Source organism: Ursus arctos, unplaced genomic scaffold (genome assembly GCF_023065955.2).
Source record: "Ursus arctos isolate Adak ecotype North America unplaced genomic scaffold, UrsArc2.0 scaffold_14, whole genome shotgun sequence".
NCBI classification, from domain to species: domain Eukaryota; kingdom Metazoa; phylum Chordata; class Mammalia; order Carnivora; family Ursidae; genus Ursus; species Ursus arctos.
Window position 1 is genome coordinate 37,047,644 of NW_026622808.1, and position 23,664 is coordinate 37,071,307.

The following is a 23,664-nucleotide window of genomic DNA, read 5'->3' on the forward strand; positions in this document are numbered from 1 at the left end:
CAAGTCTGTCCTACTTTTCCTACATTGTGTGTTTAATTTCTTGGAACTGAGCCAACCATACATGCTTGGCAAAAAGAAAGAGAAGACAAATGACAGCTGTGTCCTCAGCTGTGTCCACAGAGTATGTACCCTTGAGGGAGCATGAGATGTCATTCTATGTTCCCTTAGTCATTCTTGGTCCCCACATTTCTCTGCTAACACTGACATCTCACCTCATCAAGTGTGTGTCTGCTTATTAAAGACACGTCCATTTTGTACAACATGGTCCTTAAATGGATGCCGAATCCTTTCTCTGGTGCTCAACCTTAGGAACTGCCATCACCGCTGAGGCTGGAGGGAGAGTTAGTCATGCCGGGCTTCCTAAGAGAATGTGGGACTCTGATGTGGCCCCTGCCCAAGGCCTTAGGAACGTCCAGGAATAAATTTGGCTGATTGCAGCTCCCACAATAAGTGCTGCCGTTAGAACCCAACCCTCGAATAAGTTGGGGATTCACTGTTGGACAACGTATTTTAGATGTAGGATTTCAGGTGATAATTTCCAGGGACAGGTAGAGGCCAGATTTAATTCTTGGATAGACGTATGTCATGTGAAGGGAGGAATGTGCTGGATACGTGTGGACCCCCTGGAGCATACAGCACAGTGCTGGACACGTGGCCAGTATCTACTGCACAACCCTAAGGTGTGGCTGAGTGATGGAGGGGCCCGGTGGGGTGGGAGGCCACAGCACTAGTAAACATGGGTAGGGCCATGGACATTTTGTAGTCATATAGAATGTTTGCAGATGCCATGACATTGCGTAGCATGTTGAAGGATATTTTGAATTCTTTAGGACCATCTTACATGAAAGAAGAAAGTGAAGGGGACTTTTCATAAGCAGCTCCATTAAGACCAAATAAATTATGAGTTGAGTCTCACATGCTGAATCCTATGAATCCCTCCCACATGGTGATACTTGATGGATAGAAGTTGCCCAGTAATATTGGTATTTAAACATCCAGTCCTTTCTTGCAGGGAGAGGCATAGGACGAAGTCACAATTCTTCAGATAAAACACAAATTTAAACGTATCTTGCCGAAGGTACCATGCTGATTTTTCGGCCAGGTGCTTTCTTGGATTGATTGGAACCAGGATCTTAGAAATTTCAACATTACATCAAGGAGCTTCATCTACTTATGAAAGTTATTATCAAGTCGAAGCAGATTTGCCTTTGTAGCAAGAAAGTCTTCTGCGCTAAGAAATTAATAGCAGGATCCCGTCCCTCCTGTTCCATTCTGGAGAGTTCTGTGGATTCATATACATACACATACACATTCTTCTTCATGACTTCTCTGTAGAGGTGCAGGTGATGAGTCTGCATGGATCCCCAGGGTGATTTAACCCTGTATTAAAGGGAGATGAGGAGCAATGTCTAAGCAGTCCTCTTCTCTGTTATTCTGAACATTAGATAGTTAGTAGAGGGTTCTGTCATGCTGTAGTTGGCAATCTTCAAGATTATAGAAACAGGAAGCAGATTCAGAAGAAAGGAAAATGATCTTAAGGCTGGAATGTGATTCCCATAAGACTGTGCTTCTCAAGCTTTAGCGAACATCAGAATCATCTGGAGGACTTTCTCCAACACCAACCACTTGCCCCATGTGGGGAGTTTCTGATCCAGTAGGGCTGGCTGGGGCCTGAGAATGTGCATTTCTCACAAGTTCCCCGGTGATGTGGATGCTGCACACTTGGGGAACGACTTCCGGAAGTAAGAAACAGCCCAAGGAACAGCGTTTGGTTCCTCCGTGGGCTCGGCTACTTTTGTTCCTTCTGTTTACTTTACAAGAACCGGTTCCTTTAGTCAGATCCAGCGCACAGTATGTGTTTCTTGGCTCAGGCTTTGCTTAAAAAATCGCCAATTATTGATTGTCATTTAAAAATCTGGAGAGAGTATATAAAATTTTCAAGTTTTCATTTCTCTCATAAATGGGTACACTTGGCACTTGGGAGACAACATTCCTATATGGCAAAAAAATAAAAAATAAGAAATTCCTGGAGCTGAGACATGGCTGCCCTCTGAGATGGCAGGTGCATGCTTTTGACCATGACTTCATCATTCTGTCTTCTCCCAGCCTGCTTCACTCCTGTGCCTGACATGCCCACAGGTAGGGGGTTCTGGGTTAAAGGGTACTTGCTGTTTCCCAGGCAGGGCTTGTATTCCCCAGCTTCTGGGGCCTTCATTCTTTCGTCTAGGGTCTGCCCGAAGCTTTCCCTCTTCCCTTCTGGTCAGAGGCCATCTTGTCTATCTGAGCCCTAAACTTCAGGCTCCCTCAGGGTTGTCAGAGGGGAGGTATAGCTTCCTGTCCAGCACTGTAATTACTTCTAGGCCTATCTTTCATCTTCATTGGTTTGGTGAGTCCTTGGGGACAGATTCTGTATCTCTGAACAGTACCAGCACCACGCACCATAACTCAGCACTGCTGAGAAGTGTGGCATAGAGACCCTAGGGTGGCCTCATGATTCCCATTCCCAGGTGTTTACCTCCTGTATAATCTCCTCACCTTGAGTATGAGTGGGCCTTGTGACTTGATTCTAACCAGTAGAATATAATAAGGTGAGGGGATTTTGCAGATATAATCAAGGTCTCAAGTTAGTTGGTTTGAGCTAATCAAAAAGGATATCCTGGGTGAGCCTTACTTAGAAGATCTTTAAAAGAGGGCCTGGACACTCCCTGAGGGCAGAGAGGTTCTCCTTGCCAGTTTGATGAAGTAAGCAGCTTTTGGAGAAGCCCACTGGCAAGGAGATGGGGGCAACTTCTAGGACCTGAGGACATCCTCCAGCTAACAGCCAGCAAAAAGCTGGGCCCTCAGTCTTGTAGCCAAAAGGAAATGAATCCTGCCAACAATTTGAATGAGCTTGGAGGCAGATTCTTCCCTAGTTGAGCCTCCAGATGAAAGCACAGCCCAGTCAGTACTTTGATTCAGCCTTGTGAGATCACAGACAGAAGACGCAGCTAAGCTGTGCCCGGACTTCTGACCCAAAGAAACGTGGCATTGCAAATATGTGTTTATTTAAGCTAGTACATTTGTGGTACCATGTGATTCAGCAGTAGAAAACTAATAGAAGAAGCAAGGAGAAGGGGAAAAGGAGAGGAAATCATTTATCCTAGCAATACAATAAAACATCCCCAAACCTAATGGCTTAAGAGAACAATTTATTATTTCTTGCAATTCTGCGGGTTAACTGGATGGTAGTTCTTGCAGCACTCGGCGTCAGGTAGAGTCACTGATGAAGCTGCATGAGGTTGGGAGCTTGGCTGGGCTGTCTTGGTTCTCCTCCCGAAGACCTGCCTCTCCACCTGGGCTCTAATGCTCCAGGGCCACGCTGTGAGGCCTCTCCCCTCAGTGCAGTAGCCTAGACTTGCCTACTGTATGGCAGTTGGGTTCCCAGCAGGGGAAAACAGAGGGAAGCGGGGGGCGGGCCAGGAGGGCACCTGTCGGTGTCATTTTTTAAAGCTCTCTATCACCTAACCAGGGCCTCGCTCAAGGCAACTGCTTAATCAAACATTTTAGAATGAGTTAGAAGAAGGAATACGTTATTGGTGATTTAACTGTGAGTCTGAAGACAGCATCATGATTGCCATGCAGTGTGTCCCTTGCCAGCATTTTACTTCCGAGGGCAGAAACGAGGAGCTATTTATTCGTTTACTGGATGCCATTTACTTTTGCCTGATATCCATTGGTTAGCAGCTTAACAGCAGCTCTTACATACTTGGAATAAAATATGAACTTCTCAACATGGAAGGGACTCATTCCAGGATCTGCTCAAGAAATAAAGCTGCCTGCATTTAATTTAGAAAAATGGTCATATCTGCCACCTATATAGTTGCTCTTCCAAGTGAAATAAAATAAAAAAAAAATGGAAGAAGAAGAAGAAGGTCATGGAATGATTTATCATTACCGTCCCTGCTGCATAAGACAGAATGGAGCGTGGATAGGTAAGAAAATGGTAGGAAAGCGATTTAAAGACTCTAGCCCTATAGGGAGGTTTGTCAACCCCTGATTTAAAGGAATCAATCAGTGTGCTGTTAAAAGTCACTGAGATGCCCTTGGAAACCCGTGCATTGGCTGAATTCAATGGAGGATCGTCTCCACTATGCTTTTCCACTTGAATGAACTATACTAGCCACATAGTCAATGGCGGAGGGGTGGGAGCCTTGATGGCAAATACCTCTCTCTGTGACTTGGGGTCTCTCCCACGTTTGGAGCAGTGCTTTCTGCTCTCCTCGCCTGAGCATTGCTGTTTTTCCCCTTTTCTGTCAGTGCCGCAGCAGGGCCTGGATACAGGACACGATGCTAGGGCCATTCAGAAGGGGATGTGCTGCCGGTACCCAGCCCAGGGCTGGACTCAGTGTCTAGCAGGTAGGGTCTCCATAAGTGTCAACCTTGACTGCCCCTTGAATCCTGTTTTGGTGGTGACAGGGGCACGTGGCAGTGTCACAACTTTCATGTCACTTGAGTAACAAAGGGAACACCCTGGAGAGAATCACATTCCCTCTTTGCAGAGACCCAGGAAGCCAGAGACTCCCTGAATCCAAGGATAGTGGGATACCCGGGATCCCTGTCAGAATCCACCTGCTCAGGGCTGACCACTCTCTTTGCTGCGCGTGATATCCCGGGGAGGGAGACGTGGCTGCAGCCGCCATGTAACCCACCACGTCTCCACTCACCTCTGCTGTAGGTGCAGTGGTGGAACCTTGCCTGGGCGCGCAGCGCGAACAGCGACCCTTCTGTGCCTGTTAGACGTCCCTGCACAATCTATTCTTCACGTGGGTCTGTGATGAGGAGCGCAGGCAGCATCAGGACGCTCCCAACACTTCCCTGAGCCTGAATCTCCCTCAATGAGAGAATGCCTTCAACTGCTTTCTTGTGCCAAAATGTATATACAAAACCGATGAGAGCTAATTCTTATCAAGGGGCAGGCGCCGTTCTAAAGGCTGTACATACATTTAATTTGCACAGAAAACCAAGAGGCAAGTACTCCTCTATCCCCTTTATACAAAAGAGGAAACTGAGGCTGCGTAACTGAGTCAGCATTCCACGACTAGCATTTGGAGCTGAACTGACAAGCCAGCATCGAACACAGAGGCTGTCCCCTGAGCCAGGATACAGACGTGTCGAAGGGAAAAGCAAAACAAAACAGCCTTAGGTCCCAGAAGAGCTGTCCATCCATACCACACACGTCGTCACCCAGAAAATGAGTTCTTTTCCTTGGCCTTCCCATCCCCAAGTGTGGGGGAGGTCTGCAAAATGTCAAAGATTTGGAACCCATCGGGGCTGCAGGCAGAGAGTAATGGGATGGCAAATGGGTGGCCTCGGGTCGAGGCTGTCTGGGTGTAATTAAATGGTTTTCCTCTTTTAGAAAGAACCTCAAAGGTGCATGTTATTTCGGTTATGTGTGCTGTGTGTCCTATTATCAGTTATGTCCAGAACAAAAGCAAGGACAGTAGCCGTGGTAAGGTCCTTGGAGAGACAACAGGGCTCAGGGGCCCTGGAGGATCCTTTGTGAGCTGGCGGGGATGGCACGGAGGGGTGGGGCCAGAATGACTCCTGGTCTGGTGTCCAGGGGAAGCCCTTGATCACTGAGTGGTTTGGGGGTCTGGCTTTGGAGCACTCTTGGAAATGCTGTTGGAAGTCACTGTCCTTCGACCTGGTGTCACAGAGATCTCCAAGAAGGAGATCTTTTGGGGGTTTTGCCCCAGGCCTCCCTCCCTTGGCATCATTTGGAAGCTGAAGCCTCAAGCCAGCCCCATGTCTTCGTGGCCTCGAGGAGGTGCTGGAAGGCTGAGCTCTGTCTTAGTGCCCCTGGGGTGGTTTGGGAAAGCTCCCTCCTCATCTTTCCACTGGACATGCGCCACTCTGGGGAGCAGGGTTTCTGAGCTGAGTCAGCAGTCATCCTTTTAAGAACCCAGCCCTTAAATAGTCTCAAGCAATCTAGAAGGGATTTTTTGATCTTTCTTTTTTTTTTCCCCCTAAACTGCATTGCTTCCTTTTCTGACTTTCCAGTGATTTTACAAAGCTCTTTCTTTGCCTTCCCTTGAGCTGCTCAGGAGGAGAAGGGATTTACCCAACATATAGCAACTGGGGAAGGAGTTTAGGTCATACGGCTTGTAGGCGAGGGGGCTACCCCCGCCCCACCTGTACTCTGGCTCTCTCCCTCATGCCATAGAGCCAGATGAGTGTGGGGGCTTGAGGGTGGCAGAGGACGTTGGCAAGGGAAGTAGAGGGAAGTAGAGGGAAGGGAATAGCCATATGCTGTGTGGGGGTGTGAGTCATTCATTCAACAGATTTGTACTGAGAACCCGCCGTGTCCCAGGCCATTGCACCAGAGCCCAGGAGCATGGGGCTGACGTGACAGCTCCAAGCAGACCCCAGACAGCAGGTACCAGATCACAGATAACAAGCAAGTGAAAAGACCGGTTGGTTAGAATCCATGATGAATCTTCCGAAGGAGACAAACAACAGCCCGAGACAGCACGGGGTGGCCCAGGGAAGTCTCCCTGCAGAGAGCACGTGTGAGTCAAAGAGCTGGGCGGGGAAGGGCAGAGGGAACAGGCTTCCCAAAGCCCCCGTGGAGGAGCATCTGCGTGTGTGTGAGGAGCTGGATGAAGAGCAGGTGGCTGGAGCCTGGCGGGCAGGGGGGCAGGGTCATGGGGGAGGCTGGCGGAACAGGCAGGCGTTAGCTCCTCCACACTTCAGAGGGCACAGCATGGAGCTTTGATTGTGATCCAAGGGTAGTGGGGAGCCGTGGGAGTCTCTTGAACAGGGGAGAGACGTGAGCTGACTTTTCTGCAGCGCTGTCTGACTGCTGTATGGGGAACCAGTCTACGGGGCATGAAGCCGGCTGGCTATGCAGTTTTGTATTGACTCATCATAATTGATTTCAGTGGGGGGGAGGCAGTAGGTAATAGGTAGGTAGTAGACTTTTCTTTTCTTTTCTTTTTCTTTTTTTTAGCTTCCTTTGAATGCTCCAAGATGCCCCCCTGTCCCTCAGCTGTCTGATTTCAGGGCTCAGTTGGGTGGTTACACTTCTCTGTCTTCTCTCTCTCTGCTTCCCTCCCTCCATTTCTTGCTCCTTCCCTGACAGAAGTCACATTTTGGTCTGAAAGTTTTGAGTCAATTTGTGTTGTTGCTGTATTTTTTCAAGGGTGATAAATCCTAAAGCTGTCTTAGGAAAATAGCAGGAACATTCATTTCTCATGGTCAGTCAACGGTATGACAGGAAAAGGCGTTTTCAGTCACTGTGGGGAGAGCTCACGCAGGCCCTCCTTGCCGCCAAAGGGAGGGTTGAAATGGTTCGCTGTCTCCCCGTTTATTTTTAATTACTTCTGCCGGTATTAGACATCTTGTGACTCCAGCAAGAAGAACATGACGAGACAAGTCAGGAACGAGGCCCACTGATGCATGGCTGATGGCAGCCATTGAAAATCCCTTCATGTCAGGAGCTCAGACCTTCCCTGCTGCAGCGAGTGCTGCTTCTCTTCGCGGGCTCGGCTTTGGGGCCTTGGCCTCCACCCAGATGCCACTGTCCTCAGGAAGCAGGTAGGGGACAGTGTGCATTTCTCCCTGTCCCCCACCCCCGTCTCCATGCTAGGCCCAGAGTCAAGTGCTTTCTCTGCTCGTTTCATTCGTAGCTCTGCCTGTGCATAGACTCTCCGAGGGCCATTCTTCCCTTACAGGTGAGGGAACTCAGGCTCAGAGAGATCGAGTTACTTGCCCCGAGCACACAGCTGTGAAACTGGGGGTCTTTGATCCTGACTCGCATCAGACTGTCTCCACATCTGTGTGCCAAATGAAGGGGCACTTGCAAAAAAATGTTTCCTGGGTCCTACTCTCTGCAGGTGCAGCCCTGGGACTGACATTTTGATAGGTGGCTCTTAGTGCCGCCTCCATGGCCTGGTGGGTGAAGACCATCCATGCTGGCACATGCTGAGAAATGCCACATGGCACGGTTGTGTCCCTAGTAGATTAGGCAGGGTCCACTCAGGGGCAGAAACCCTAAAGTTATTTTAACAGAATTAAATGTTAAGAATTATTGACCAGAAAGGGCAAAGGAGAGGTATAGGGTGCCATGGAAGTAGCAGATTTAGGCAATAGCTGCTACCCCATGGCTGGTGGGGGCAAGCAGGAGAGGGGGAGCGAGGAGGAGCGGTCATTAGTCAAACTTAGAAGCTGGAAGGAGAGGACTTGGGGGCTGGGACCCAGACCTCTGAGAAGGGCACACTGGTTGGAAAGTCAGGCAGGCTTTTGAGAAGGGGGTGCTGGGGTCTCTGGAGGGGATGGACCTGCTTCTGTGAGTGTTGGGAAAACTATAAACTAGCTTCACTTGGTGCTATGAGGATGAACTGTTCCTGGCTGGGACAAGGAGCCTTGCTGGAGTGATGGCACTGGGAACCAGAAGCCCATAGCAACCAAACAGGAGGGAACAAGTCCCATCTCCTTCCTCCATCCTTGCAGCCTCCCCGTGTTGACCCTTCTAGCAGAGCCTCTCCAGAAGCTGCTGGCAAAGCAGAAAATGGTTTGCAGAGCCCCAACCCAGCCTCATAAAGCCCTGTGGATTTTGTGCTGAGGCAACTCTAGCTTGTTAACTGGCACACCCAGGAAGAACTGGAAGCTTGTTGAATGAGTTCGGCCTTGTTTGCAAGCTAATGACATGTCAAGGTCTTATTTCCTCTTGGTCTCTTGAGTAAGGCTCTTGGTGGTGAGTGGACCAGGGTAGGGAAGCAGCCCTGTCTAACAGAAAGAGGGTGCTGTCTGGATGCTGACAAATCCGTCCCCACATCTGTCTATCGGGCTCTATTATACACACCTTGCAGTGTTGTTCAGAATGAAATGAGCTGATGTGCTAGCAAGATCCGTGCTGGGCACAGAGTAGGCGGGGCACGGGATGCTATATCCTCATTGTTGTCACCGTGACTGACAAGCACTCATATTGTTAAAATCTTCTGTTATAGTTAGAATGCAGTGGTACTGGGTGAATTCAAGATGATGTAGCAATAGTTTTTCAGATGTGGAAAATAGAAAGTACATTTTTATCCCTGGATATGGATTAATCTTATGCAGTGTCTTGGTTGACTTATAAGAAGATTAAAGTATTCAGAGGCATTTTAAAAACATGTTTAAGCCTTTCCTTTTACCTGTTTCATGAATAAACATATACAGAGAAGTAAACTTCCGGCACCCAGGAAAATACACAGAGATCTATTTGGTCATTCACTATCATTAGTTAATTAGTCTACATAACAGCTAACGTTCCTCAATTCAGAAAAGCAGCCTGTCTGTATTAGTGAAAAGTAAAAAGGAGATTTGCCAAGTAGTGTTGATTTATAGGAGTTCTCTCTTTTCTAGAGTGGTGGTTAAGGCTCCAGGCTTCACTGTGTCTGAGTGGGGTGACTTTGGGCAAGCGATTGACTCTCCTGTGCTTAGTATCCTCATCTAGAAAACAGGACGGGAAACTGGAAATGTTGCCCTGGCAGGGCTGTTGCAGGGGCAAGTGCATGGGTCCCAGGGGGCCGAGGGGCATGGTGAACATCAGTGATGGAGAAGAGACTGTGGTCTACAGGATTCCGGGCCGGGCTTCGCAGGTGCGTCAGAGCCAACGTCCTCAGGCAGCCGGCACTACTGGGAAGCAGAAGAGGATGCGGCCTTGGCTCGGCAGGTTTGGGAATGCGTGTGGCTGGTGCAGGGGTTTGCAAGGGCTTCGTTCTCATAAGCAGCCTTGGATCATTCCCTTACCTCGTTGGCTCCCTTCGTAAAACTCCTCCCCCGCCCCTGTAGATGGTTTGGTGAAAAGCCTCACATGCACCTGCTTGGGGGGGACCTTGGGTTGCGAACTAGTCAGGCCAAGTCAACAGAGGAGCCCCAGCAGAGGCTCCGTGCCTCTGCGAGGGGAAGCCTCGCTCAGACTCAGCCCGTCTTGTAGGTTTACCGCCTCAACAGGGGAGCTCTTGGACACTTTGCTGCATCTCCTTCCTCGGATGGGCCGGAGGGGTTGCTCAGCAGGACTGAGAGGAGGGCAGAGCACAGACCCACTGTCTGGAGAAGTGCCCTGGTGTGCCGGGGATCAGGGGCCTCCAGGCCTAGAAACCAGCTGTGCTCCTCCAGCCTCTGTTGCTCTCACCCCTGCACACACATTTCGATCAAATCACATTTCATCCCATGCTTCGGATAGATTGACTTCATCAGAAGGCCCTGCACAGCCTGCTCTCCGCACAGCAGCCAGAAACTTTGAAAACCAGTGGCCAATTGTGCCGGCGAACCCCCCAAACCTGACTGGCTCCCTGTGCTGTGCCAAAGTCTCAAGAGAGGCCCACAGGGTTCTGGCCCAATGGGTGCCTGTTCATCCCACCCTGCTCTCCAGTGCTGTCCCCTCATGCCCTCTGCACAGCCCATGGCTCTCGGCCTCGCTGGGCACACGGTCACCTTAGGACATGAGCACTTGCTGTTCTCTCTGCCCGGGGCACTTTGCCCCCAGATTTCCAGTTGGCTCACCCCTCACTTCCTTCATGTCCTTGTCCAGACACCACCTTTTCAATGGGACCTACCCTGACTGATTTCAAGTTATCCCCAGCCCTGACTACCAGTCATCTGAGTTACTGCTTCCCTTTTAAGGGCAGCATTTTGGGTCTGGTCTGGAACATACTAGATACCCATCACAAGGAAGTAAATTGTGCCCGGTGTCCCATTTGTTAGAAACATGACCATATGAGAGCAGGGTGCTGTGCCTCTTTTGGCCATCTGTGTGCCCCCAGCGACCAGAGGCTGAGCGCTTTCTACGTGTCATCTCATTTGATCCTGGCAGCACTTGTATGGTAGACATATTTATCGTATGTCCCTTTTATAGGTGAGGAAACTGACTTGACAGCAGGTTAAGTAACTCAGCTCCAAAGCCCTAGCTTTAACCTGCTCGCCAGCACCCCCTTCTGGTCTGAGGCCCTAGGGTGGACCCCGCATAGAAGCCTCCTGAGGACTTCCCAAGGAGCTTCTCCGGGACCTGGTGGAAGGCTTCCAGGTAATGGAATTTCCAGCACCTTGAATGTCTGGGCAGCTCTAAATGCAGTGCTGATTGATGATTGATGCCATTATCTCTGCAATGATGATCTTTCCAGGAGACACCAGATTGGCTCCTGTTTCATTCTCCCCTGAAGCTTAGTCCTTGATGCCGTGCTGGATGCGTACTAAGTAGGTGTTCAGTGAACAGTTGTGGAGGGGAGGGAAGGACAACTAGATTTAGGTCAAGACGTGATTTCTGCATCCGCCTTGTGAATCCTCACCTGCTTTGAGTTTTGAATGTCATGTGCACAGACATTCGAACTTGATCCCAACAGCCCAGCAGAAAGGGTCCCCAGCTCCAACCTGACCCTGAGCCCTGCACCCCTTGGTATCCCTTGATTGTTTTCATGTTGCTGGGTCTTCATCATAGCAGAGCCCTTTGCTTTTTAGCTAACTTTATGGGAGATCACCGAAATCACCTTTATTCCTCACACTTGAAATTCCTTTTTTTCCAGTAGATTTCAGGAAATCCAATATTCTCCATAGGCTGACCCTTATGTGCTCTCTTCAAACATCTAGGGATAAAACCTGAGGCTCCCAGTGCCAAACGGTTCCGGCCGTCGACCTGGTGTCCTCCTGGCTACCCTTACCTTAATCATTCCCATAAAAAATACGAAGGGAGGACATTGATAGAGCTTACTGACCTTGTTCCATGACTGCAGCCTGCGCTGTGGGCCCTGCTGTCAGCTCAGAGCCTCCCAAGGGGCCTCACCCCTCCCTCTCCGCATCCCAGCAAAGTTGACTTTGCTTCATCTAATAATAGATTCTGTGTGATACTCTTCACTCTTCAGGGATTCCTGCCTAGGTGAAAACAGCTGATGGTGGTGACCAGTGGGGCCTCTCTGGGGTGGACTGGTATGAGCTGCATGCTAACTGCCCAGTGGGAAGCCTGCTGCCTCATGGGCCTAGTGTCAAGCATGAGGCCCACCAAATGAGCGAGGATTAGCTAACCAGCCGCGCAGCCTCCTGGGGCCACCTCAGGCCCTGGAACAGATCTCCACAGTGCCCTCTGATCTGGAGAGGGTGAATCTAGCTGGGGGCAAGAGTCTGGTACCTTTTGGGTCCGAAGCCTGAATTTTTGGCACTCCCCGATCCTTGGTTCCATGAGTCTGATCCTTAGAACTCATAGAAATTTTAAGACTCTTACTATTTGGATCACTTTAATTTTTGCTTTCACCTGATTTGTTTCTGTGCCTCCCTGGGACAGAAAAATGATGGTTTTAGAATTTCAAAGAAGAGTGTTTAGACACCAAATGGAAGGATCTCTGTAGGAGCCAAAGAAAGATACTGAAATATATTTTCTCCCCACAGCATAATTACCTCAACCCTCCTAAAGATCCTGATCCTTTCTCTTCCTCTGGACTGAGGAAATGGACTGTTGTGATCTCTTCTCATTAAAGACAATTGGGGCCTCCTTTAAGAGACAATATCCAGTGGAGGCTTGTCTTAAGTTAGGGATGGACAGTTGGTCCCCCAACATCAGGAGAAAGGGGTGGAACTCTCTGAGCTTCTATTTTGTAAAATGGCCTTGCTAATAGTAGTAGCTCCTTTCCAGTTTTCTCACAAACACCATGAGAAAAAGCACCTGGCAGTGGCTTCTGGTCCACAGACCCAGGGAGAGACATGGGACAAAAGTCTTGAAGAAGGGGAACAAAGTGAATGAGACAGGATCCTTGGGGAGACCTAGGTGGAACCTGAGGTCTTGAGAATGCAAAAACACTTAAGAGGAGCCCTCTAGACCCTTTGGAAGGATCGCTCTCTGCCCTTGCTGTGGCCCCTGTTTTCACTGACTTATTTCTAGACTTTGAGGCTGTGACTGATCGCTGTCTGCTCTGTTACCTCTATGACCTTGCCTAGTTCATTGCGGGCACGGGGCTCTGCGGTCCTCAGTGTCTATGAGCTCAAGAGGGGGTTGGCTTGTGTTTAGGGACAGTGTGGGACCCCCTGTCATCCTTAGCCCCATCTGGGTCCAAGGGGCAGGTGTAGGCTAGGGTGTCATATGAAGCCCGGGCTTCTAAGCTATCCGTGCAGTGACTCGGTCTTTAGGACGCACAGACTTTGATCAACCTGTGGCAGGAGGGTTGTGTGAAACCTTTCCTGGTTTTCTTTTCTTTCTTTCTTTTTTTTTAAACACAAATGGGATCTGGAATTGATCCCAGATAATACATCTGCCTCTTCATTTCACTTCAGAGGGGCAGGATAACAGGAAAGGCAATGAAGACAACTAAATGCATTTATGATTTATGCCCCTGTGATAAATCAATGGGTGATTTCTCCCCAAAATGTGGTCACTGCCCGGCTAACTCACACCAGCTGCCACATCTGTGAGATGCAAAAGGGGATGGGGGCTGAGCCCACTCCGTGCCATGTGCACACCAGGCCTGCAGCCCGCACCCCACGGGTGGGATTGGGACGTGGGAGCGGGGCCGTCTCTGTGCAGTTAGGAAGATGGCTGCCCGGCTGCCACCTTCGCACCCCCTCCAGTCGGTGCGCGCCTTCCTTGTATAGGCCTGCCGGTGCAGTTCCGTGCAGCCTGGCCTTGGTTCATCTCCAGCATTCCTTTCTGTGCTTGCCTTCGTGTGTGGGGAGTTAGATTTTTCCATTCCCTAAAGGTGATTCGATCAGGCCAGTTCTCACCAGAGTCCCTCAAAGCAAGCGGGGAGAGTGGAAAATCACATTAACTCTTTCATTAACTCCAGCTGTTTTGCGCCGAGTGGGAGATGGCAAAGAAGTTCCGTCTGGAGGGCCGGCTCTGGGCCCGGGGAGGGGCTCCCTGGAGCGCTAACTTGGGAAGGGGCGCAGGGGCCCGTCTGGCTGGGAGGGGACAGGGCCAGACAGCGGTGTCTGCGTGCGCAAGAAGGCCGGCGGTGGCCCTGGGGCCCCGCGCCTGCCGTCCCTCTCCTCCGTGGTCTCCCTGCATCCTGAAGGCCCGGCCTTGCCTTTCTGAACCTGGGAAGCTGGGTCTACATGTTCCAAAAAATTCTGTCATTAGAAATTTCGGCTGCTTGGCAGGCACCTAGCAGCTGGATTGCTTACTTCCCCACCATTTTTTTTTTTTTTAAAGCATCATCTGAAGCTAATTTATCCAGGAGTAACTTGGACTTGGGGGGGAAAAAGTCACATTCATTTTATAAGTTACCTACAAATGAAACTGCCTGGTTTTGCCTCTCATTTTCCTCTTCTTGGAGAATGGCTTTGTTACTCCGTTTTTGCCTTTTATTACACACACTTGAGAAACTCTCGGGAATGCAGTTTAAAGAGTTCTGCAACATTATTTTCCTCACCTTTCTGTCTGGGGGGGAAAAAAAGTGCCAAAGTCATTTCCTGGGCCTAGACTGGGAGGTAAGATCCCCCGGGGATGGGAAAAGGCAAAGCAGGAGGGTCCACAGGCCAGCGAGATGGCTGATGCTCCTTGTCACTGCGGATGGCTGGAGACGGAGACGCGGGCTGTGGGCGGGGACCTGGGGCTTCAGCTGGAACCTCTGCCTCTGGGCCAGGTCGCCCTGCTCCATACAGACTAAGTACAGAGAGGAGAACTGAGCCAGCTAGTAGAGGTTATTCATTTGATGTCTCTGCTGATACTTCACATTACCATTGTCCCAGCCAGAAATAATATACCTGCAGCTGTGTTTCTGTAGGACAACGGGGACATCTAATAATACATCGGGCTGATCTAAGCTGCCTTTTCTCCACCGATGACCCAAGGGGAAGATAGATACTCTACCTTTATGTTATCCGGTGGTACTAATCAGAAACCATTGCTGTGGAAACGCCTTGTCCTGTTTGGTTCCCTTCTAATAGGAAATCATAAATTAGAACAGAGTTTGATAGATTCTGCTTAATGCCAAAATGAAATCCTCACATATTTTGTTGGCTATTACATAATTAGTTGACTTCTCAAAGGAGTTCTAATTATGCCTATGGAATCAGCTCAAGATAATGAAATGCATTCATCTCTCTGGCAAGCCGTCTGTTGCTTAGCACTGAGCTCCGAGTCCGTCCTCTGGGGTTCGCCTTCTAGCTCCACGAGCAAAGCTTTATTTACAGCCACAGAACGTGGAAATGAAATGCAAAGGTATTTTGTTATGTTCTTCTTTCTTTATTCCTTCTAAGAAAGTCAGTTTTCCTTAGCCTCATAGACTGCATAAATGGCCATGTGTAAAGTCGCTGTACTAATCCCCAAACGTAAAAACTCCTCCCCCACCCCCAAACGCATCGCTAAAATTCATAATACCAGAAAAACTGCCAGAGATAGGAAGAGAATAATGACAAGTCCAAAGGGAATGACTTCTTTGACTCTGAATTGCATTCTCTGTAACCTTAGTACTTGGGAAGAGAGTTAAATACATGGGTGGTTGGGTGGGTGGAGAAGCAAGTGGATGGTGAAATGGGAGGGCAGATGTGTATTTGAACAGATGAATGAATATTTAATCAGGAAGGGGTATAGATGAAACAGAGCTAGTGCACAAACATCTTCCTTTGCATATATTATTCCAAACTTGATTGTTAGAGACAATTAGGAAGAAAAAGAGGGCATTTTTTCCCCTAATAATTTCTTATTGGTAAAAGGAGAGCTCAAAATTCTTGTAATTGCTCAGTACACAGCTCTGAAAGGTAACAGCAAAGATGTAGGCTAAGTTGACTTGGGAGGAAAATAGAAGAAATGTTTCTGAGACAAACCAGGTAAGAGAGAGTATTACATTCCAATAGCAGAAAATATCAGATAAAAATTTATTCTCTATAAATAAGTCATTCATAGCCAAAATTAGAACAAAGCTCTGCTTAAATTTCACTGGAAAATAAACTGTTCCAAATCACATTAGTGAATGAAACCCAAGCCAAGAAGGAGCCATTCAGAGTGACATTTATGGAGTGTTTGTGCCTCAATTTTTACATTTAAAAATGAAGATGCCCTGTCCAATACCACTGTTGACACAGCCATAGAGAAAATGCAGGGATGCCCACTGGTTTTCCTCCCCCAGTTTAAGCCGTCATGAATCTCTTCTGATAAGCACAGGCACCAAAGGCTTTTTAGCTGTTTGCTATGAAGTCACCTCCTTTCCAAATATCCCTCAAAATACATATAGAAAGAAAGGCCTCAAAGATGTTAGACCAAGTTTTCCTAAGACAAAAGATGTCTTGTTTTATGACATGCGATGCAGGGTGACTGGGGGATTGCCTGGCAGTGTGAGGGTAACCTAGGCTTGTGTTATCCCCGGCACACTTGGAAGTACTTTGTGCCATCAGACGCCTTCCGTCCAGCCTAGCACCTGGCGCAGAGGACTCCTTACAAGAACCTGTCCGTGTGGTTGGTGGCTGAATTCCAGGGGAGCACCTGTGGGCAGTTCTTCGGCTGTCGGGTCGGATTCTCATCGCATCCAAGGAGCCATTCATGAACTCTCTGCTGCCCAAAGGATTCGTTCTTTCATGTTTTTAGCAGAAGCAACACACCCTGGCGTACGTTCCCAAAGATCGGGTCCCCTTGTGTTACTCACTCATCTCTATTCCCATGATGCACAACATCATGGCTCTGTGAACATTGTTTTTAAAACCCCTTGCATGGGGTCCCTTCATGAGGCAGTCACACGAAAGGACCTTCCTTTGAACTATTCTTTCAAATACAACGTTGGGATCCTGGAACCTCAGGAACCCTAGAACGTCGCTTGATGTAGTGAAAGATAGGAATTGGTCTTTAAGACTAAACTATGACACCTGCAGTTTTGTTTTGTGCTGATTGGATATATAATCAGTAACCATGATGAATCATCACCACCAAGGCAGAGGCTGAAAGAAGCGGTAATAGGTCAGGTGGCGTTTGCCGTGAATGTGCGGGTACGCATTGATTACAGGAACAGGTTTCTGTTTTATCTCTGTTCCTTCAGAGACAGCAGCCTCACTTTCAGTCAAGCCAGGGTGTTGAACCCTGATAATTGATGCACTGCCTATTACCAACAGACCACTTCGTGCTGAGTTATAGGGAGAGACACAGTCCGGGTTTTTGAAAAATTGTGCTAAGTATTTGGACCATGCATTAAGAGTCAAAATGGACATTTTTAAATTTGACTTTTGTAACCCACTTGAGATGGCAAAGAAGAAAAGCAGATTTGGCATGAAGAAAGAATTTATTATTCAAACATTCAAAGGACTGTTGATTTTTTTTTTTAAGATTTTATTTATTTATTTGACAGAGATAGAGACAGCCAGCGAGAGAGGGAACACAAGCAGGGGGAGTGGGAGAGGAAGAAGCAGGCTCATAGCGGAGGAGCCTGATGTGGGGCTCGATCCCATAACGCCGGGATCACGCCCTGAGCCGAAGGCAGACGCTTAACCGCTGTGCCACCCAGGTGCCCCCAAGGACTGTTGATTTCTTATAACTATCTCTTACGCAGTGTTTAAGGACAGCCTTTATTTTAAGAACAAATATCATCAGTAGGCCTCAAAAAAAGCAAAACGCCTGTGTGTGGGAGAGGATGCTTTATATATTAGTAATAAATTAGGTCTCATAAAAAAAAGTGGGTCAAAAAAAGATAGGTGCCTTGAGTTCCTACTCTTTTTCCATGCTGAGTCATTACGATGGGCTGAGAGGCAGAAGACCCTAGCCTTTGTTCTCCCTTCTCACAATAACAATTAATCAAGTGTGAACAGCCTGGCAGAGACCAGGAGGCCAGGATCTGCCAACAGGGTGCTTTTGGGACAAGGGGCCCAACACCCTGGGAATGGAAAATGATGAAGTTAATGTGTGTGTAGGACTCTGCCATTGTTCAAGGAGGCGTCCTTGGCCTTTTGCGGTGTTGGATAACAGTGACAAAATCTCAGTCACTGTTTACACGAGCTTATTCCTCTGGTGTAGAAAGGCACTCTGAGCTCACTCTTGGCATTTGCTCTGCAACAAGGGGAGATTTTCATCTTTTTTTTTTTTTTTAAGATTTTATTTATTTATTTTAGAGAGAGAAAGGGTGCAGGGGGAGGAGCACAGGGAGAGGGGCAAGCTGACTCCACTCGAAGCACGGTGCCCGACATGGGGCTCGATCTCACCACCCTGAGATTATGACCTGAGCCGAACTCAAGAATGGGATGCTTGAGCGCCTGGGTGGCTCAGTCACTTAAATATCTGCCTTGGGCTCAGACTCAGATCCCAGAGTCTTGGCATCAAGCCCCACATCAGGCTCCCTCCTCAGTGGAGAATCTGCTTGTCCCTCTGCCCCTCCCCCTTGCTTGTGCTCTCTCATTCTTTCTTTCTCAAATAATTAAATAAAATCTTAAAAAAAAAAAAGAGTCAGATGCTCAACTGACTGAGCCACCCAGGCGCCCCTGCTCTTCCTCTTAAATCAAAAACAAAATCATTCTGTTCCTTCTGGGGTTATAAAAGTAAATATCATCACCAGGCCTGCCCAGATTGCTCCAGGGTAAATCAGTTTGTCACTCCAGTCCCTTGATGCAGGGACAGGACCCTGGAAGCAGGCCCATGCGAATGATGGAGAACCAGTCGGCTGTGGGCTCCCCGCCAGGGTGCCTTCGAGACCAGCCTGCAGGGCCCTGCGGAGGTCTGGCATTACTCCTCCTCAGGCTTCACCTCAAACCTGGGCTTTTTCTGCACCAAGGCACCACACCCTCCCGCAGAGGGCGTTTGCATATGCTGCTCCATCCCTTGCCATGCTCCCGGTCCCGTTTATGACTCAATAGCACGGACACCTTTCAAATTTCCACTCAGGCCTGCCTGCCTCTCCTATCCCCCGAGCCCCAGCCTGGGCCACATTCTGTTGTCATGCCTTCGCATGGGACATAGCGTTCCGTTCCCTCTAGCGTTAGTGTCTGCCTCTGCCGTCCTCCTTGGGGGATTGTCTTCCCGTGTACCTCCTTCATTAAGCTCTGTTCTCTGCACGGGGGAGTCAGCACCGCCTTCCTGGGATCGCTACCGCACCGTCGCTCAGGGCTCCCCGTTGAGAGGGGCGCTGGGCTCGTCCTGATGCTCTGCTCTTGCTGTCTCGAAATCCTTCACGCTTTTTGAACCAGGGACCCGCAATTTCATTTTGCACAAGACCCCACAAATCATATAGTCGGTCCTGGGTTGGGCCGCGTCTGTTTCTCTCGGATCTCCAACACATGGTGTACGTTGAAGAAGTATTTTGTAAATGAATGTTTCATTGACAAAAGATGATCTCCTTTCATTAGTGCATGAAGTATATACAATGGCTAATACCTAATTTCAAATCAGGATGTTATATATTTTCCTGGCAGCTCACTACCTACTCTTATGCTTTTCATACAGTTTGGCACATGCAACCAAAATTGAATTAAAGAGACATGCGTATTATGATCTAAGAACAAAAATTGGTTGCAAACCATAGGAAGTATAAAAATGGGCTGGTCTGTTGTTCATTTTTGTTCTAAATTTAGAAAGGAGAGGGTGATGTTCTGAGAGCAAAAATGCTAATTGTCTTGCAAAGGGTGCTGTCGTAAGCTGGGGCCAACACCACGTTGGAGGCAGCATCCTTCACCTGATAGAGGAAGTTGAGACAGTGGCTGGGGAGTCCCTGAAGTCAATATGAACACTTTCCCCTGTGTTCCTGCAGGGCCAAGGGACACTGAAATCACAAGATGTCTAGTTTGACCTTGCTCTCTCGAATGGGAAGCCTTGCTCTCTCGAATGGCAAGCTTGGCCCAATGTCTGCAGAGGAGTCGTGGAGAAAATGCAAGCCTTCCCCATTTTATGCAGCGTGCCCACACGTTCTCTGTCAATTGTCTGAGCTGGGCACATTTTCCCGTTCCCCCTTGCCCACCCCAAAGGGGACTACCACAGATTGTGGACTTGGCAGGATTTTCCAGGCAGTGCCGGCACACGCTGTTAATAAATTAGGTGCGCAGAAGTGTGATGGCAAGGCGTTTCCTCCTGGAGTTCATAGGCCTTCCAGAACATTTATGTCTCATTACAGCCCGTACAGCAGTTTATGCCCTAATAAATCAGAGACGCTTTGCAGAGATGGGCTGGACCATAATGAATCTTTCTGTTGGCATTTTCCCTTTACAGGCGCAAATAATGGAGCAAAACCGCCCCATCTGGCCGCTCTGTGAGAGAGAACTCACAGTGGGAGCTGTTTTCCCAAGCATGACAAAGGTCACTGCAGGTAGTAGGAGCAGCGGGGGAAGCCAGGGCTGGGAGTGACAGGGTGGACTGAAGCCATTTACAAGCCTTTATCACTGTGATTATAGGTATTAGCCGGACTGTCAGGGTCCTGTTCTTCCTTCCTGTGATGGGCCTCGGGTCTTCCCTGATTTTTCACGTTTAATTTCCAGAACCGTTTGCTGTCTTGCAAGCAGTGCAAGAGAACACACACCCTCAGCATGGCATGTGGACCAATTCACTTTGATTTACGTTCCATTATCTTAATAAGGTGTGCTCTCAGCTAACTGGGGATAGCTGCCAAACAGAGAGAGGGGTGTGGGATCGCATTCTCTCCCTGCCTTCCCTCATCAGTGCGAAGAGCTATGTGAGGAGAGCCAAATAAACATGGAAATTATTATTAATTACGTGGTGATGGACAGAAATGCATTATCCTGGCTAGGAACTCAACTTGTCTCTGGTGGAGGTTTACCAGATGTAATATAAATGAATGAATGAATGAATGAATGAATGAATCAATCAATCAATCATATTAAAAACAGCCCCTAGAAATAAGGGAGAAATTTGTTTTTGATGCTTAGGCATTTTCACAAAGGAACCCATCACCCATTTGAGAAGTAAACAAATACTGATCATTTCCTTTGAACCTAGTAGCTGGGGTCTCATTCACTGGAGAAAAAATTTACATCTCGTTACATCAGAGCAGCTATTTTGTTTTTCCTGCATTTTTGCCCTAGCAGGTCCGTGCTCCTGCCCTTCGCAGGGCTGTGGAGGAGCTTCGGCGGTGCCTGGGCTGCTTGTTTGTGTTTATAGAGTGGCTTGTGGGGGCCCCCGGAGAGTGGAGTGTATGCAGCTGTGCACCTATCTGGTCCATAAAGGCTCGCCTGGTGCTTCTGGGAAGGCAGGGGAGAAGCAAGTGAGGGAGTGCACGATTTATCAAAAGTGACAAGGAGAACAGAGCTCCTCCATCAGCCTCAGCTACCCTCATATTTACATAACACCTTCCTTCCAGTGCTTTCCCCAGCAGATGGCCAGGTAAGGTTCACGGACTCTGCACAGAGATACAGCTGCTCCAGAGGGGAAATATCCAGGGGCTATTTCGAGCTCGCTCTCAGCAGAATTATGCAATGGTCCACGGAGGGAGGGAGGAGACAAAGTCACTCCCTAGCTGAAGAGGCCCTGGAGATAGAGACTCAAAGCCAATTGGGAGGTGGCCAAGGCCCGGCCCCCCAGGACTCAGCAAAAAAGTCAAATCCTGGAGGAGTTAGCAGTTGACCACAAGTGGGTCTGCCCCTCTGCCCTGCTGTAATGGGAAAGTTAGTAAGACTTGATGGGTCACAGAGGGACGGTAACGTATTGGCTGAGATGACCGCGCTCTGCCCACGGGGAAGCGGTCGGCCTTCCACGGGGATTCTCCAGGGAAAATGCGCGCGCCCTCACCATCCTGCTTCATCACGATCCCAGCACCACGTGAGGGACTTCGTCCGGGCCGCCACTCTAAGACTGAGCCTGTGTCAGGAGACCTCATCTGCTGCAGGATGTGGAACCCACACAGCTGCTTTTATTTAAGGTTTCCATTTGAAACTGGCTGAGCCACAGCAGGTAATGAGCACCTTTGCTGTCGCAGCAAGCGGGACTAATATTGGTTGGGGTTTCCTAATCAAGTTGACTGCTTTGCAATTCTTGGTAAGAGAGTCGAGAGAGAAAGAGAGAGAGAGAGCAATTGCCAGAGTGGGCCGGGGATGCTCTGTGTCCCAAGGGATGAAGCCAAGCTGAGAAAACAGCCAAAGGGTCTTGATTCAGCCCCGTGCCCCCAGTGCCGTGTTCTAACCCCACTTAGGCCTTTTCCTTCCTCTGCGATCTGGGCAGACCCCAGAACTTGTTCATATATCACATTTCTCTTCTCTAAAATCTGCTGATGAAGACTCTGGCCTCTTTTTAGATGGTTGTTTCCAGAATAAAAATTGAAGAGACAAAGTATTTGTTGGGACTAGTCTGCTGTCCCAGGCCTGAATATATTGGTTGTTCGAGTCAGTATCACACGTATGGCTTGCTCTGGACTGAGGACGTATCCTGGGGGTGACAAGCCTGGTGTAGTTAAGATGCCAGCTAAGCCATTTCCGAACTGGGTGACCTTGTGCAAGATGTGTACGACGCTCTTTCAAGGTTGTTGTGAGGCTTGAAGCAGATAGACACGTAAAGCCATAGCAGTGTGCTAGGACAAAGTAAATACTCCATCGGAGACAGTTGTGATGACGAGGATGGGGCAACAACAAGGATGGTGACATTGTTACCTCGGACACCCACCGCCCGAAGACCTGGTGGCTAATTTACAGCCGAGCAATAGATTTCATTCCACATGCCAGTGTCTACTGACGGGATGACTGTGTTGGGCAAGATGCTGAGCCTGCATCTGAGCTCAGTGAGAGATCAGTTAGGGACATTTGCCCTTAGAGGTAGAACCAAGGGTGAGGACGCATGCTGTGAATTTGCCATCTCTTTAATGTCTCATTACAGCCCTCGGTAGCTGTGTGATCTGGGGTGGATCCACTTCTCTTGGAATCTGTTTTTTTAACCCATACATAGAATGGGGAGGCTGGGCCAGATCGGTTTCGTTGGACGTGTTCAGCTGGATGTTAGGAGATGGTGGGAACAGGCATAGAAAATGTTCTGCAGGTAGGTTTTGGAAATGCTGTGTATAATTTAACAAGTCAAGGCAGGTCTCCTTATTGCAGGACTTCTCAGAACCTTTAATGTGCTGAAAATTCCAAGAGGGGACATGCTTCCCAAACTTCCTGATTGTGAACACATTTGTTTTCATGACGGTAGCAAGTGGTGAGGCTTGTGATGCATACACGAGCGGAATGAGATAATCCCTGAGGTCCACTCTTGCTCTCCAAAGTCTGGGAAGCTGTTAAGTCTCAAAAACTCAGATAATTTATTGACTGTCTCTCCTCATCATGAGCTTTTCATATCTTATCAAAAATACAACTTTCTTAAAAGCCACATTTTAATGATGATTTTCCGCTGGCTTGGAACACCTCTGAAAAATCCCAGTGGTGATACTTAGGAAAACATTAACCCTTTACATTTACAAAGGCTTCATTCTGAATCTCCGCTTTAGGTACAAGTCATTCTGAAGGGTTTGGCTCACTCTTTGACTTCTTTCTCAGTATTTGACTTTCCTCTCTGGGCTGGTCTATATTGAGGACCTGTGGAGTGAGACACCGTACCCTCTCCTCTCTCCTTAGCCTCCTGTCACCTCATCACCCTGTCTAAGCTACTGAGAGGCAAAGGAAAGCCCCAGTCTGTCTTTTACACTTGCTCTGGTCACTTTTCCTTGGCAGGTGAGGAATAACAAGGATGTGCCCTGATGGCACCAGAAATCGAAAGATTTGTGTTGATTTCTCATTTGTCATCAATAAATAACTTTCTGTTTTGTGTGCTCTCCGAAGGTG

The 23,664-nt window shown here is 48.6% G+C and overlaps 1 protein-coding gene across 3 annotated transcripts in view; it reads left to right on the top strand.

The window, feature by feature from the left end:
* Window positions 1-23,664, top strand: part of CACNA2D3 (calcium voltage-gated channel auxiliary subunit alpha2delta 3) — an 833,176-nt gene that overhangs the window by 448,809 nt on the left and 360,703 nt on the right. The gene's annotated exons all lie outside the window — the stretch shown is intronic.